The 17,114-nt window shown below is 44.8% G+C and overlaps 1 pseudogene; it reads right to left on the bottom strand.

Moving 5' to 3' along the window:
• Positions 1-4,070: 4,070 nt before the first annotated feature.
• LOC105525019 lies at positions 4,071-15,377 on the bottom strand (annotated as a pseudogene).
• Between the last annotated feature and the right edge of the window lie 1,737 nt (positions 15,378-17,114).

Below are 17,114 nucleotides of genomic sequence, written 5' to 3'. Positions count from 1 at the left end.
GGAATCAAAGGAGACAGGCATAAACAAGAACAAATTAAGAGAGGTAAGAGTCTCATCATGATTGACATTCTTGTTCTGACATCTTGAGAAAAGTTGTCCACGGTGTGCAGTCAACTTGTTGTTGTGGTTTGCAGTTTAAGTGTCTCTAAGTGATGGTGTTGAACATTTGTTGAGCTTTGAGTGGCCCACACCTCAGACACGAGGGTTTTCCCATGAAATTTACACTGAGTTGTCCACCTCTAGCTTATATGGCTTCAGGAACAGAGCTGTTCCTGTTCTTAATGATTTCATTGGAGAAAATTGAATTGAAAGAACTAAAAGAATTCAGGGTGCAGTCCAGTCTACCAATGGATTATAAATACTCAAAGATAATGAACAGTGGTTCAATATGGTAACAGGTGTACTACAGTTTTTCTTTTCAAAATAATTTTTCTCTATATAAGGGTCTCTATTTTAACCAAGGATAATCCCAGTAGGATGAATTTGTTTGCAAAATAGATTGAGTCTCACCGAACTTGCCTAGATTCTTTACCTAAGTGCAGCAAGGGTAGCAATGGACCATAGAAGATCTTTTTAAACTTTGCTTTGTTAGAAGTTTTATAAGACTCTCAGATTAAACTTTCAAAAACCTCTTGAGACTAGGAAGCCAAACCAATGCCAACTTCAGACTTTCCCTGCATTCCCTATGGGTTTAGTCTATGTATATTCTCAAATAGAACATCCCAGTCAAAGCCTTGGTAACATAACCAATGTTTTCAAATGTGTCCTGTTATAAAGAGAGTAGATTCTTACTGAACTTGTGCAAATAACTTTATTACCCTAAACATATGAATACTCATGAGTAGTTTCCCAATTCTGAGGCACTCAGATTGGGAGTAAAAACAAATGTTTCAATTTTTGTTTACGAAAGTATACTTTATCAAATTGCTATAAAATATAAATAGCTTAAAAGAGAAAATTCATAAATCTGGAGATTAAAACATTCAAAGAATCAGCACATTTTCAAATAAAAAATTATGAAAACATTTTCCTTTCGATTATTTAGTCCAATAAAACTGAGGTTTTTTTTCTTCTTTGTCTTGAATTGCATGAAGTTATCAGTCTGTTCGTTAAAATTTTGAAAGTTCTCAGAGAGTCCAGTGGTATGATCTTGAAGTTATCAGAAACTTGTATTCAAGAGTCATTGTCAGAGTCTTTTCCATATATCTCCTCAAAGAAAAAGCAATTTTGGACTATAGCTGACTGTAAATACCTCGAGGAAGAATCAAAGCAACTGTCTGGGAATGACAAAGATTTAAAAGTACCATGGTTAAAAATCTAATGAGTTTTATATTAGGTTTATTATGGTAAAGACACAGCTCACAGAGAAATCTAGTTACTTCTGTGGCATATGACACTATAACTGATAACATATTCGATTTCCGGAAATTTCATATAGTTTTTAGAACTCATTTTTTAAAAATATTTTAGTTTTTTTTTTGTTTTGAGATGGAATCTCCCTCTGTTGACCAGGCTGGAGTGCAGTGGCAGAATCTCTGCTCACTGCAAGCTCCACCTCCTGCCTTCACGCCATTCTCCTACCTCAGTCACTGGAGAACCTGGAAATTCAGGAGCCTGTCATCACACCTGGCTAAATTTGTTTTTGTGTTTTTAGTAGAGACGGTGTTTCACCGTGTTAGCCAGGATCGTCTCGATCTCCTGATCTCATGATCTGCCAGCCTCGGCCTCCCAAAGTGCTGGGATTACAGACCTGAGACATTGCACCCAGCCTAGAATATTCATATTATTAACATTCCCATAAATATTATTTAGACAAGGTTTAGCATCACTTATCACTCATTTGAAAATGCTTTATATATATTTTAACGTATCAAATAAGGTGGCTTGTCCATTCATCTTCTGTTTTCCAACAGGATTACTGAGTTCTTGGTGTAGCCCATTAATAATTAAGGCCAAAAATGTATAGTCTTATGTATGTTCAAAAAGGTCCTTAGGTAATTCCAGTACTTCTAGCTGAAAATCATTGACTTAGTTTTAAATTCTACCTATTACAACAAGAGTTCTCCATCCTCATTACATGTTTGTAGTGTCAGGGAAGACTTAAAAATTACCAGTGTCTGGGTCCCTCTCCAGACCTATAAACTGGAACTCATGGGTGGGGCTTGAGCATCCACTTTTAAAAATGTTTTCCAGTGATTCTAATGTGTAGCTATATTTCCCATCAGATTTCTCTGATTTCTTGTGGCCTTCACTTTTTTTCTATTTTGGTATCATGATTATTTTCAGGTCTCATTTTCTGTCTTAGGCTTTATGTCCCTTGGGGTAGGGACGTTGCCATCATTTCTGTATCTTTTCTGAACATGTGAATTGGTCATCAGGAAAAGATCTCAACCATACATATGTTGTGTTCTGAGTCTCAGGTTCACAGGCTAATCCTAAAGTCTTTGTTCTCCATGAGGTCAGAGATCGCTCTGATGAAGGGTGTGGTTACATCTGTAGTGAGGATGGTGGAGCGGAGTTCACCCTGTTTTTAAGCATAGCTTTGAAACCAAGAATTTTATGTCTATATAGGTGAAGTGACAGGGATGGGTAGGAAGACAGTTCTAATTAGGATGGAGAAATTATACTAGGAAGTAGGGGTAAAGGAAGTGAGAAGAATTAGTAAATAGAAGCAATTTGAGCTTACCAAATAGGCTAGAGTAGACACTGGAGGTTCTTGATTTAGTGAATTAACTAGACTTTAGAAAGTTAATGAGGCAGTCATATGCAAGGAAGGTTTCAAAGTCTGGAGACAAGAAGTCAAGCAACACTTTGAGAAGTGGTTGAGCTTTATGGGAATGGAAATAATTACACTGTTGAGAGATGTTAAAAATAATGAGGAGGGTTTCACAATATGAAATTGTGTTTCTCATTTGAATCTGAGCAACAAACAAGCAGAAGCCAGAGATAATTAACTCTAAAAGGCATTGGGGTACAGATAGCATAAAGGCCAGGGAGAAAGGGAACTGCAGGAATTACTGCTGAGAAGCAGGAGTTTGGTGGAGGAAGGAGGAGATCCAGTCCCAGGTATAGGCCAATAAGTCTTTTCCCTCTCCCAAGCATGGCAGTCAGCCCTGCAGGAAACAGCACAAGAGAAAAGGCCATCATACCTGCCAGATGACCCGAAATACAGAAATGACATCACGGCTGCTATGTCGAATAATGCCAGGATAGATGTCCTTTTCTTAAAGGAGCTGTCATGGAAAGAAAAGAAAAGAAGGAATGGAGATGATGTTATTTTATAGGGGTGAACCTCAGGAACCAGCATGTAACATGAGGTACTCTGTAATTGTTTCTTCAAGAAATGTATTATTTCTGTTGGAAAGTTGATAGGAGATGATTATATTCTTGCAGTTTTTATACCCTCTCACCATGTTTCTAGGTTTTTGATCAGTCCTCTGTCAATTGTCTGCTGCACTGAGATATTTCCAAAAGCTTTCAGATGGGAGAAAGGCTAGTCACTATTTTCTATGTCATTAGAACTTTCCACCTTTCCACCTTTTCATGGTTGCATCTTTTTCTCAGTGTCTCTGTGGTGGCAACCATGAATGAGACCCTGTTAAGTCTCTATGGCAGGGACTTGATTGACAGAAGGCCCAGGTCAGTGCATTTCAAATTCACCACCTCCTTTGGGTTCTCCCATACTGTCTTCATGCCTGCTCCACATTCCCTCACAGGTGTCTTCCCTGATTAATTATATGTCTAATCCCATCCTGGATGCATCTCAGCTGGTAAAAACTAACATACCACGATTGATTGTTTGCACTTAGTTTTTTTTCTTTCTCTCCCACAAGTAGTCAGTAACCATGTCCTAGTGTTTTATGTGTTACATCTTTTTCTATATATATGTGTAAATAGGTACTGTTGAGGGGCATGTCCTATGTGCCAGGCCCTGTGCTAAATACTTTACCTGTACCTCATTTAATTCACACAGTAACCCTGTCAGGTAGACATTATTTCCATTTGCCGATGAAAAGACAGAAGCTTAGAGTAGTGTAACAACTTTCCTGTTGTCACATGGCTAGTAAAACCTAAAACCCTATTGCCAATGATGCAGTGATCCACTTAAGAGACTTTGATCCTCTGGAATGTGGAACGTTCACTTTCAGTGACTGAGTTTCGAGCAGAGCAACCATAGATCCCGCTATGCTTTGTAGTAATTTTGGGGATAGAGAGCTCTTGTCCTGATTGCAGGAACTTCCCATTAATCATCCAAGTATACTCTGCCGGTGAGTTAGAGTCCGCGAAACAGGACAAGAAGAGATTTTCTCCTGAACGGTAATTGGTGAATGGAGAGAAAATGCTGGGGTCATGTGGACCATCTGGTGTAAAGAGAAAAAAGCCACAGGTGATGTCATCTGAGGGAAGGGGATGCACCTGGTCTCTTAAAGGGATTTCAGTGTCCCTCTGAGAAAAGACACACCCTCAAGGCCCAGCCAAACCCCTTCTGTCTTCACTGAGCCGAGGCCTGAGGTACTCACATGTTTCTCCCATCACAGGCTGTAGACCCCAAGTCTCCCATGACAAGAGCAGCCCCTCCCTTTATATTCTTTCTTAAGGCTGTGCCTATCCAAGTTTTCCCAGGGCAGGGACTTATGGACAGCCCTGGTGTCCAGAAATAAAAGTGTCTGCACTTGGACCTGAGAGAGACTGAGATGCCTGGCCTCTGGTCGTTTGGATTTTTGCTGGTGGCCTGGTCCACAGAGGAACCAAAGAAAAAAAGGACATACAGGGTGACTGGATCACTGCAGATGCTACCAACTCGATCCCATATTTCACATTCATAGGGTCCTGTGTCATTTCTTGTGACATTGGCTAGAATGAGGATCCTGTTTTTACCGGGTTCTTTTAGCCTGGGACTGACCAGGAGGCTCTGACTATTTACCCACCACATGTAGATGCAGCCCTGAGTCTTAGGTTCACAGGTTAAGGCTACAACATTCTTATTCTCCATGGGGCTGAAGTTGTTGCTGGTGATGTAGGCTTGGGAAGCTCCGCTGGGTGGATAACAGAAGATTGTCCTGTGTGGCACCTTTGATTCCTCTACAGGCATCCTTCAATCAGAGTTAGCATCTCCCACCTCTCAGCCCACCCGAGTCCTTGAAAGTCAATAGCTGGTGTGTTTGTCACACGATAGATGCATGATGATGTAAGGGCTCAAAGACTGTGAGGCCACCTGCTCTGTCTGAGGGAAGCATATACTTTCTCAAGTGTGAATTGAGCAGCAGTGTTGGGTCATCGACAGACACGTCAGTGGGAGCCACAGCCCCTGTTACACTTCCCAGTCTCTCTCTAATCAGCTGACTGACTGGATCACCTTGGGTTCCTTACCTGGAATGTGCAACTGCTGGGCCCCTTCCAAATTCCATCCTACTTTGCCCCCCTAGATGTGATTTCTCTGCAGCTTCCATTTCCAAGGACATTCTAGAGATGAGTAATAATGGCATTTCCCATTGTCCTGAAACCCTGAAGATACTGAGCAGCCTGGGCTGGGACTGGATGTTTCAGCAGAAATAAGACAGGGGAGACCAGAGTCTTGCCTGGAGGTCAGTTCAGTCATCAGGCAGTGGAGGCACAAGGTGGGGCAGTTTTCTGCAGGTGTTTCTTGAAGACTTACTTGAGCCAGTGACCTCCAAAGATAGAGCAGAGTGCAAGAGATGATCTAGAAAGAGTGAAGGGGACAGGCAAGAGCTGGTGGCTTTGGAGCAGAACCATATTCCATGTTCTGGGTCCTTTAAGTTTCCTCTCCTTCCACAGAGGACAGGTGAGGACTATGTGGATCCTTCCAGAAATATATGTGGACATTTGCAAATGCAGAACTGACTGGGGGAAAGGGTGGGAGTTAACTCCTGGATATCTGGTCCTCATGGATCATGTGTGTTTGATGGATATGAGACAAATTTGGGGAGAAGTTTTGCAAATATTTCCTTTCACTGGACACTCTATGCTTCGATTCCATGGGTTTGACTAATCTAGAGATCTCATGGAAGTGGATTCCAGAGTGAATCTGAGAAGAGACTGCTGGTTGCCAGTAGCTGGGAGTGGAGAGAATCAGAAGTTGTTCATGGGGGTGCAGTTTCAGTTATGCAAGACGGGGAGGTTCTAGAGATCTGCTGTACAGCTTAATGCCTACAGTTCACACAGATTGAGTGTTTCTTATGCATAAGACTTAGGGCAATAAGTGTTTTCGATTTCTGACATTTTTTGATTCTGAAATATTTGTCACATACTTACTGATTTAGCATCCCAAATCTGAAAGATTCAAAATCTAAAATGCTCCAGTGAGCATTTCTTTTCAGCCTCAGATTAGTATGCAAAAGTGGGAGGTGATAGTCCAAATATATTCTTGCTCTTTTTTTTTCTCTCTCTCACCATATTTCTAGCTTGGTGATTAGTTTTTGTTCAGTTGCATACTGGCCATGATGCACTTGTATATTTTTGAAGGCTTTGGGATGTGAGAAATAATGATTGCTATTTTCAATGTCATCAAAATTTTCCACGTTTTCATGGTTGCATCTTTTCCTCAGTGTCTCTGTTGTGGCAGTCATCAATAAGAGCCTGTCAGGTCAGATTTAGGATAGATTTTTGTAATTCTGCAAAAAATGTTACTGGGATTCTGGTAGGGATTGCGTTCAATCTGCAGATCACTTTGGGTAATATTGTCTTCCTAACAACATTGATTGCTCCAATCAGTGAGAATGAATTGTCTTTCCATATATTGATGTCGTCTTTAATTTCTTACAGTAATGTTTTGTAGTTTTCAGGGTATAACCCGTAGACCTTTTAGGTTAAACTTATTCCAAAATATTTTATTCCTTTTGATGTTAATGTGAATGGAAATTCTTTTCTTAATTTCCTTTCAGATTGTTCATTGTTACTGTATAGTCTAAAGAATGAACTAGAAAGAGTGAAGGTGACAGGCAAAAGCTGGTTGTTTTGGATCAGAAACATATTCCCTGTCCTGGGTTTTTGATATTCCCTCTCCCTTTGCAGAGGGCAGTTGGGTCTTCCCTAATAGCCAGAGAGATTTCACTGGAAAACATATTGGCAATGCTCCAGGGATCCACTTACCAGGGACTATGATCCTCTTGATTATGACATTCATTCCACTAGTGGCTGAGTTATGCATGAAACAGACATAGACCCCTGTATATGTTTTAGTGATTTGGGGATAAAGAACACTTGTGCTGATTGCTGGAACTTCCCATCAATCAGGCAAGAATGTTCTGCCAGTGGGTGAGAGTCTGTGAGGCAGGATAGTTTGAGGACTTCCCTTCTATGGTAATAGGTGTATGAAGAAGACATGGTGGGGGTATCCAGACCATCTGAAGCAAAGAGAATAAAGTCACAGGTGATATTGTCAGAGGGAAGGAAAAATCCAGGTCTGTGGAAGGGCCACAGTTACCCTGTGAGCTACATCACAACACTGAAGTCCCAGTCAAATCCCTGCTGTGTTCACTGATCCGGAACCTGAGACATTCACCTGTTTCTCCCATCATAAGCTGTGGACCCTGAGTTTCCCGTGACAGGAGCAGCCTCTTCTCTCCCATTGTAGATCAAGCCTAAGCCTAGCCTTAGTAGTCTTGGCAAGCTTTCATGTCCAGGGGTAAAGTTCTTTGTACTTACACCTGGGAGGGACTGGGAGGCCTGGCCTCTGGCCATGTGTATTTGGGATGGCAGCCTGGTTCACAGAGGAACAGAAGATACTCACAGATGAGATTCAGGGTGACTGGGTCACTGCGGCTGGAACTCCCTGGGCTCTTCACTTCACATTCATAAGGTCCTGCAGTATAATTTGTGACACCAAATAGAATGAGGGTCCTGTTGTTTTCCGACAGCTGCAACGAGGAACTGATAGGGAGGCTCTGACCATTTTTCCACCACAGGTAGCTTGCGTTCTGAGTGTCAGGATCACAGGGTAAGATCACAGTCTCCGTGGCCTCCCTGGGGTTTAAGTTGCTGCTGGAGATGGAGGGCTTGGAAGTCTCCACTTTGCAGATAACAGAGAGAAGATAGCCCTGTTTGGCACCTTTGATTCCTCCTAAGACATTTTTCAATCAGATTTGGCATTGCCCACCACTCAGGACGTCCAAGTCCCTAAAAGCCCATGGAAGGTATGTGTGTTACAAGACACATGCATGGCAATCTGAGGGCTCAGAGGTTGTGAGGCTGCCTGCCTTATGTGGTAGAAGCACAGACTTTCCCAAGTGTGAATTGAGCAGCAGCATTGGGTCATGGAAAAACGTGGGACCAGCAGTCACAGCCCCTGGTGCCTCTCTGAGTCTCTCCCTCTCCAACTGCCTGCCTGGCCCACCCTGTGGTCCTCACCTGGAGCATGCAGTGCTGGAATCTTCTTAGTTTCAGTCTTACTTTGCACCCCAAGGTATGCTTTTTCTGTAGCTTCCCCTTCCAAGGACATCCTAGAGATGGATGATGGAACTTCCCAATGTCCTTAAACCCTTTGGGTTTGGGAAGCCTGGCCTTGGACTGGGTACTTGAGCAGAAATAACACAGGGGAGACCAGAGTCAAGTCTGGAGGTCAGTTCAGTCATCAGGCAGTGGAGCCACAAGGTGGGGCAGTTTTCCCAGCTGTCTCATAGTGACTGACTTGAGCCAGTGACCTCTAAAGATGGAGCAGAGTCCAAGGAATGACCTACAAAGAGTGAAGGGGACAGGCAAGAGCTGATAGCTTTGGGCCAAGACTATGTTCCCTGTTCTGGATCCATGATGTTCCCTTCCCCCTGTAGAGGGCAGGTGAGGACAATGTGGATCTTTCTAGAAATACATGTGGATGTTTGCAAATGCTGAACTGACTGGTGGAAAGGGCGAGCATGAACTGATGATGGAAGTCTGGCCCTCATGGTCTGTATGTGTTTGGTGACTAGTAGACCAATATTTGGGAAGAAATCTTGCAGATACTTTCTCTTATTAGACATTCTACTCTCTGATTCTATGAGTGTGACTACTTTATGTCCCTCATCTCAGTGGATTCCAGAGTGAATCAGAGAGTAGAGCAGTAGATTCCAGGAGCTGGGGTCAGGGGAATAGGGTATTGTTCTGTGGGTGTGCGGTTTCAGTTATGCAGGATGAGGAGGTTCTAGAGATCTCCTGTGCAGCTTCATGCCTATAGTTCATACAGATAAAGTGTTCGTTATGCAGAAAGCTTAAAACCCAGTGTTTTGGATTTCTAACTTCTTTTTAATTTTGGAATATTTGCAGTAGATGTACTGGTTTAGCATCCCACATCTGAAAGATTTAAAATCCAAAATGCTCCAGTGAGCACTTCTTTGTAGCATCACATCAGTGGTCAGAAGTGTTGGATTTTGGAGCATTTCAGATTTTGGATTTCTGTATTTGGCATGCTCAATTTGTAATACTGTAATTTTCCCATAAAAAGTTCTCAGGAATTTAGACCTCATGCTATGTTCTGCCTCCAGTAACAACAACAACAGCAAAATTTGGAGGAAACATTAAAGGTTGTCATAAGTGGAAATTTTTACGGATGGTCCCAACATCTAAGATCAGTTGCTGGTAGTAGCATTTCTCTTGATACCAAATTAAGGTTTAGGTGTGGGGTGAATTCCAGCAGGACCACATTATGCTCAAAGAAAGATACCAATGGTGATTTGAAATTAGCAAGTCCTTAAGTAGAGAGAGTCCCGTTAAAAGGACAGAACTGGTCAATGTGTCAATTACATAAAGAGAGGAATGATGTCAAATTAAAAGAAGTAATAAGTGTTATGTTAGTAAATAGAGAAAGAACTCCCTGTTTCTAATTTCTGTGCAGAGTTAGGAAAAATTTGGAGGAGCCCAAAACAGGTATTTGAAATGCTTTCTTCATTTTCTGTTAACCTTAGGAAATACGACTAGAGTTTAAGTTTGTGTGAATTAGGAAGAGTCTAAGTGAGAATCCAATGGCTCATGTGTCCCCCACATGAAGAACCCCAACTCATGAAAATGACATCATAATGATGAAACAATGGTTTGTAGCACAGGCCGTAAAGCCATGAGGTAGCAGCCACCTGACCACCTCCAACAGGTCCCTGAAACCATCAGTATTCCCATTATATGTATGTTACAGCCTTGGTAGTTGTCCCACAACTACAAAATTGAAAAATTGCTATTGTCAATACAAAATATTAAATATGAAGTTGAATATGTTGTTCCACTTCTTTTCCCCCCACTCTTTTTGAACTTTCCTGTTTCAGTTTTGGAAGTTTCTATTGACACATCCTCAAGCTAGGGATTCCTTCCTGAGCTGTGTGCAGTCTACCAGTAAGCATCAAAAGCATTCTTCATTTCTCTAACAACCCATTTTTTTTTTCTGAGATGGAGTCTCGCTCTGTTGCTGAGGCTGGAGTACACTGGCATGATCTTGGCTCACTGTAAGCTGCGCCTCCCGGGTTCACACCATTCTCCTGCCTCAGCCTCTACAGTCACCCACCACCATGTCCGGCTAATTTTTTGTATTTTTAGTAGAGACGGGCTTTCACTGTGTTAGCCAGGATGGTCTCGATCTCCTGATTTCATGATTAGCCCGCCTCAGCCTCCCAAACTGCTGGGATTACTGTCGTGAGCCACTGTGCCAGGCTAATCTCTTAGGGATTTTAATGAGTTGTTGACTTTGGATTTGGTCAGCTTTTTACTTACTGTTAAAACCGAGTGACAAATTTCAAGCTTGTTATATGCCTGACAGGAAACCAGAAATCTCTAGGAAGTGACTGGAGAATGTGAACTCCATAGTAGGTTGAGGATGGAGTCACGAGTGAAATGGGTGAAATCAGCCCATGGGCTTTGGGCACTACAGGTCTGTCCAACAACTGACAACCTGGTGAGTCAGTGCAAAGTTTACAACAGTGATAGCAAAGTAGCATGGCTGAATCCATCTGGCATCTAGTCTCAGGCTGGCTGTCCTCACTCATTCCTGGACATAGGCCAGGGTAACCATGGGAGGCATTTAGTTTATGGCTTAACTTTGAAGCAATAATAATAATAGTTCCTCCATAACACTAATACCCTTCTTTTGCCCAGCGATTGCCTTTGTAAAACTGGTGAAAGACCATGAGAATAGGATTATAGGAGGGAAGTGAATTCTGCTAAAATGGAGGCACAGTTTCCATAATCACTTACTGCTCAAATGTCATTTGGCGAGAGTTTATGAAATTTGTAACTAATTGCTCCTATAGATAACATCACTATTGTAGAACCTGAGGTTGGTCTTTTGAGTTGTTTCTCATTGTTTGCATTCTGGAAACCCGCTGACCTCATCCATACCCATGACTAATGGCTCAGCCAGTCACGTGGCAGATTCAAGCAGAAACAGATCATTTCCCTCCGCCCGCATGATTTCATCCCCAAACAGTCAGCAGTACCCATTTTTTAGTCCTGTGCCCCTGAAAATATCCTTGAAAATCTCTAACCTCTGCTCCACTAGGGAGGCTGATTTGAGTAATAAGAAACCTCCATCCTCCTGTTTGGCAGACTTGGACTCATTAAAATCTTTCTTTACTGCAAATCACCATCGGGATAAATTGGTTTTCTTTATGCAGGAGGCCAGAAGAACTACTCTGGGAATTATAAGAGTGGATGGAAGAGCTGCCTATCCCTGTCCCACGGTCTTGTCCACAGAATAGCCTCACAAAGGGACAGAGCCCTGGATGGGGATACAGTGGAAGCTCATTCTCTTAGTGACCTGGGGACATTGGCCCGAGATGAAGCCTGGCAGGAGTGGAAACTCCGGGTGATTTCTGTGCCTTTCCTATTTCCTGGGAGGTGGGCCAGGCCACAGTGTTAGCAGGAAGGGAATAGAACAGTCAGCCTAGTTAGAAGGAGTGTCTGGGAAAAGCCAAGGAGTGGAGGAAGAAGCTGTGCAGGACAGGGATTACCAGTTAGAATGAAGTGGGAAAAAGATGAGGGACACAGAGAAGCAGAGAGAGGCAGAGATAGAATGGCAGTGAACATTGGCCCTACAGTGACTTCAGAGACCCCAGGGACCAGGTGCCTCAGCTCAACAGCCCAGGACAAGGGAGCCCTGAAAACTCTCCAGTGGCCAAAGAGCTTCAGAGTTATATTAGGTAGGGTGGCATTAGAGGCAAGAGGTAGAGGGGGAATGAAACATGGCTGTCAGCCTCTGAAGGCCAAGGACAGGTGTGGCTAGAACTTCCTAGAATTCTGCCTCCATGATCCAGTCTCTAAAGATGTTATGAATCATTCATTTCTTTAGTCAATTCCTTCATTTGTTATGTGAGAGCTCCTGAGTGTGTGTCTCTCACTGGGCCTGTGCTGGTGCAGGGTGTGAGTGGGGAAAGAAAACAAGGTCCTCTCCTTTATCCTGTCATGCCAGTGACATGGACACTTTGGGAAACACAGGATTTCAGGTTCAGGGATAAGGGTTAAGATATGCAGGAGAGGCCTGGACATTTTCTGCACTGACTCTGACAGTTGAGGCAGGTGATTTAGTTCTGGAGTACAGACTCATCAGCTGACCATTTACTCTCACTCCTCTGAGGTTTGGATGCCTAAGAAGAGAGGATTTGAGCCAATAAATGACTATGGGTTTTTGGAACCCAATAATTCCTCACTTCTAGTGGAGGAGAGGAAGGGCCTGTGGCTGCAGACAGACCTCATGTGACCCTGATCTGCCTTTTGTGTTTGTATGACTCTGGTTTGGTGACTGTGACTTCCTGTGCCTCAGTTTTTTCTCAGTCAAATAAGCTAAATGGCAAATGGACTGTGGCTTTTCATGCTATCTGTGAATAAAATGTAGATTCTTCACAGTCACCTGACCTAATGCTCGGCACAGTGGAGGTGTTCACACAAACAGCATTTATTATTATTCACTTCCATGAGAGAGCACCTTTAGGTCAGATCTCTGTGGACAAGCTGCTGCCAGGTATATTTTCTCTCTTCTGTTTCTGCTTCTGGGGACATTAGAGTTTCTATGGAGTGTCCTAAGCCTCGCAAAGCCATTGGCTGATGGCCTACAAAGCTTGTCTTTCTGTCCTCTCCACTCTGAGTCTCAGGTGAAGAAAGCTCTGTCCTTTCCCAGATGAGGCTCTGAGGGCTGAACCCTGGCTGGTGAGCAGCTCCAGAAGACACAGACCTCAGACAGCTGGTGAATCCCCAGTCCCAGTAATCTGTGCCACAACCCCGCCGTGGCACAGGCTCCTCAGCTTTATCTGGAGTAAGGATTTAGGGACAGGGGTCTGGGGTTGAGGCTTCTAAGGCTGAGATTCTCTGAGAGTATCTGAGGGGGCTTCTTAGGCAAAGCCCTACTCAGTTCTCCAGGGTCTTTCTCAGGGTCAAGTTTATGAACAGGGCATGAGGTGCTTGGCTGAGACTGATCTCCTCCTGCTGAGCACCCCCATCAGACTCCTTCCTGTGTAGCAAGTGTCTGCAGGGTCTGGAGGCAGGAAAGGAATTCTCATCTGCTGAAGTTTGTCTCCTCTGTGTGTGTCCTGCACTAAATGCCAAAACCCCAACATGGGACACAATGCAGAGAGGGCACAGGCAGTGTAGGCCTGACCATCCTGTGTGTGCAAAGTAGAAGTGACCCCCACCCCCAACACCCAGGGATCATGTGGAATCACTCACGGTATAAGGTGAAATGTCCAGTTACTCCTTTAGTGCTATCACCTCACTTTATGATTTGTATGGTGTAGGATCCTGTGTCCTTATGGGTGACATTCTGGATGAGCAGGGATGCATTGGAATATACTGTTTCTCGTCCACTGTATGCAGGCCCAGATATAATTGTATCAGTGTCTATTACATATGATGTAATGTAATTGTGGATATCCGTTATTTGCCCTTTGTACCAGATGTAGCCAGTAGGATTCTGTGGCAAATTGTGGACAAGTAGAAGAACATCCTTCCCCTCAGAAACTTCAGTTGGCTGAGCTTCAATCATGACTTGGGCCATGGTAGGCAGGTTCCAGAAGATGAAAAGTGATGCTAGGAGGTGGAGAGAGCATCAGTCAATATTGAGACCTATGTATTGGAGTGAAAAGATGGGGCCCTGGGACCTGAGAAGATCTCTTCAGTCATCAGCCTTGAAAACACACACAAACACACACACCCCTTTTCTGTGTGTGTGTGTGTTTGTGTGTGTGTCTCAAACTGTCCTACTGGGTCAAAGTCAGCAGTATGACCCTCATTCCTTCAACACTTCCGACCTTGGCACTTTTCTGTTTGGAATTCTCTTCCCCAGGGGTCTGCACGGCTCCCTCCAAAATGCTCTCAGGTCCTACTCACATGAGGGCATCCTTAGACTTCTTTCCTAACACCTCCTTCAGAGACACTGGGTCTTCCCTTTCTGACGTTTTTCTGCTCTGCTCCCTCCGGAGCTCTTGTCAGCATCTGGCCTCACATTCCAGATCTCTTTGTCTGTCTATCTTGCTTCCCATGAGAGCATGAATTCCCTGAGGACAAGGACTTTTGATCTGGGTTGTACCCCAGTGCCTCGGACAGGAGGCAGACTCCTGTACATGTGAGAGTTCCCAGGGTCCTCCATGCCTGGTGTTTTCTTTTCTCTTTCCCCAATTGTTGAGGTTTTTTGCTGAGGACAGTGTTTCATGCCCTGCTTATATTTTCATTTGAAGTGTCATCTGATAATCGTTATTATTATCATTTTTCAAAATGTGGTGGCCAGTGATAATTAACCAGGAAAACAAAACACTTGACATTTTGCTACCTCTTACCAATTCCAGTTCAAAATGATTTTCCTGTTTTGACCCCTGTCCCTCTCTGGTATATTTTGTCCTATGCAGGCTCCAACAGAGCCTTCTTTCCTGTGTTTTTCTCTTTTCTTTTCTTTTCTTTTTTCTTTTTGTGAGATGGAGTCTCATATGGTCACCCAGGCTGGCGTGCAGTGGCGCAGTCTACGCTCACTGCAACCTCTGCCTCCTGGGTTCATGGAAATCTCCTGCCTCAGCCTCCTGAGTAGCTAGGATTACAGGAGCATGCCACCAAACCTTTTTAATTTTTTGTATTTTTAGTAGAGACGGGGCTTCACTGTATTGAGCAGACTGCTCTTGAACTCCTGACCTCATGATCCACCCACCTCAGCCTCCCAAAGTGCTGACTCCTTTTATTTTTTAGAACCCCATCCTCTCCAGGAAACCCCATCCAATCATTCTGCTTCCTCCTTCTGTCCTCTCGCAGGATGTTCTCTCCTCACCTGTGAGCAGGAGCTCCTTCCAGGTGATGTGCAGTGTGCAGGGAGGCACTGAGAGGTGCCCCATGGCCTGTGCTGCCTGCGTGTTCTCCTCTGTGGAGATGAGCCTGGGATCCAGAAACTTTCTGAGCATGGCCTTCAGCTGTGCTGTCCTTCCTCCTTCTGTGCTGAGCCTCTTCCCGGGGCAGGAGAACTTATCTGGCTCATGGGTGAGGTCCGTGCCCAGGGCACCTCTCTCTCCCCTCCCCTCTCACTCCTGCCTCCTTGTGCCTCCTTCTCTTTTACCTGTTGTCTGTGTGTCAGGTCCCTGGGAATTGTGGAGGCCTCTGCCTTTTTCAGCAGTGATTCTGTCAACAAACCTCGGCACACACTATGTGCAGAAACACAAACACACACACAAAAGGGATGCACATGGACACACACAGTAACACACATACCCTGTAGGTTGGGCAAGCACAATCCTGCGCCTCAGCCTCCTGCTGTCCCCATGGCTCTGGGTCAGGGTGCACTTTCTTGCCCTTTGCCCTCTTTCATCCCCATCTGGCTCTCCCCTTCAGTGCAGTGGACTGGAACTATGCCAGATCCCTGTCACAGGGACACCCCATTGTGCTGTGGGTGAGCTGTGTGTTGCCTGGTGACAGGGAATCTTTCTTTCTCTAATTGTGTCTAGCTTGGCTGTAGCTTCCAAGGATGGACATTCAGGACCTGGGTGTCCGAGAGGAAACTGTCCTTCCTAGAGGTGTGCAGGGTGAATCTCTCATGCCTCTTGGGATGAGAGGCCTGTGCTGGTTGCTCGGTGTTGGCTGTGAGTCCCATGGTCAATGGGACAGTTCTCAGTCACTCTATTGTTCCCTGGGGATGTGGCTGAGCTGGGGCTCAGGGTTTCTCATTTCTTCCTGACCATCTTTGGTGTCCTCTCTTCTCTGCCCAGCTGATTGTCCTGTAATTACCACACTTTCCCAGTGGTGGTGTAGGAGGAAGTGGGGAGTTACCCAGGAACCCCGTGGAACATGGCTTATTGAGACACCAGGAGAGCCTGGGACAGAGCAGGGGTTCAGAGTTGGAGAGATTCATCCCGACTTACTCCGTGGTCATGATGGGCTTAGTCCTCCATGTGCTGACATACCCAGGGATCTGTCCTGAGGGTTTTGACCTGGCCAAGCTGCTCTCTGTAGAGCAGGAGCAGGCAGTCACCAGAGAGCCTGTCTGGAGAGATGCTGCTCACACCTGAGAGGGCGGTTGGGGTGTGTGTTGTGTTCTGGGAGCAACGAGCAATAATACCCCCTTCTCCCGGCAGGGACACAGGAGAGGTCTGTCTTCCCAAAGGACAGCCGCGGGTAGATGGCCACATCCTGGATGGTGCCTGTGTCTGACCATCACATGGGCTCTGAGCCCCATGGTGTGCAGTGGGCAGGCAGGTCACAGGGTGCCTGACTGATTCCTGGGGAGGCTGTGAACCCTCAGGCAGCTGCTGTTCTGTGTCAGCACTAGGCTCGGCCTGGGATGCCCCAGACAACAGGACAGATGGAGCTCGGGCGGGCATTTAGGGAGCAGTGACAGAAAGAGTTGATGAGGATGGAGGGAGGTCATCAGGGGAAAGTGCACAGTGTGGCGTCACGTGCCTGGGACACAGCAGGGGTTCAGAGCTGGAGAGATTCATCCCGACTTACTCCATGGACATTGCTCACACCTGAGAAGGCGGGTGGGGGTGAGTTTTGTTCTGGATCAAAGAGCAATAATACACCCTTCTGGTGTTGCTGGATGTCAGGAGTGCTCCTATTGTCATGCTGCCTTGGCATTCAGTTTTTAAGATGTCAATTTATTTGCCTCACATCAGAGGCTGGCCTTGCTCACCATGGCAGTTTTCAATACTGTATCTGGTTCAAGTGGCTCCAGTTGG

Source organism: Colobus angolensis, unplaced genomic scaffold (assembly GCF_000951035.1).
Source record: "Colobus angolensis palliatus isolate OR3802 unplaced genomic scaffold, Cang.pa_1.0 Scaffold512, whole genome shotgun sequence".
In the NCBI taxonomy this organism is placed as follows: domain Eukaryota; kingdom Metazoa; phylum Chordata; class Mammalia; order Primates; family Cercopithecidae; genus Colobus; species Colobus angolensis.
Note: the sequence above shows the minus strand (reverse complement) of the source record. Positions and strands in the feature narration are given on the sequence as shown.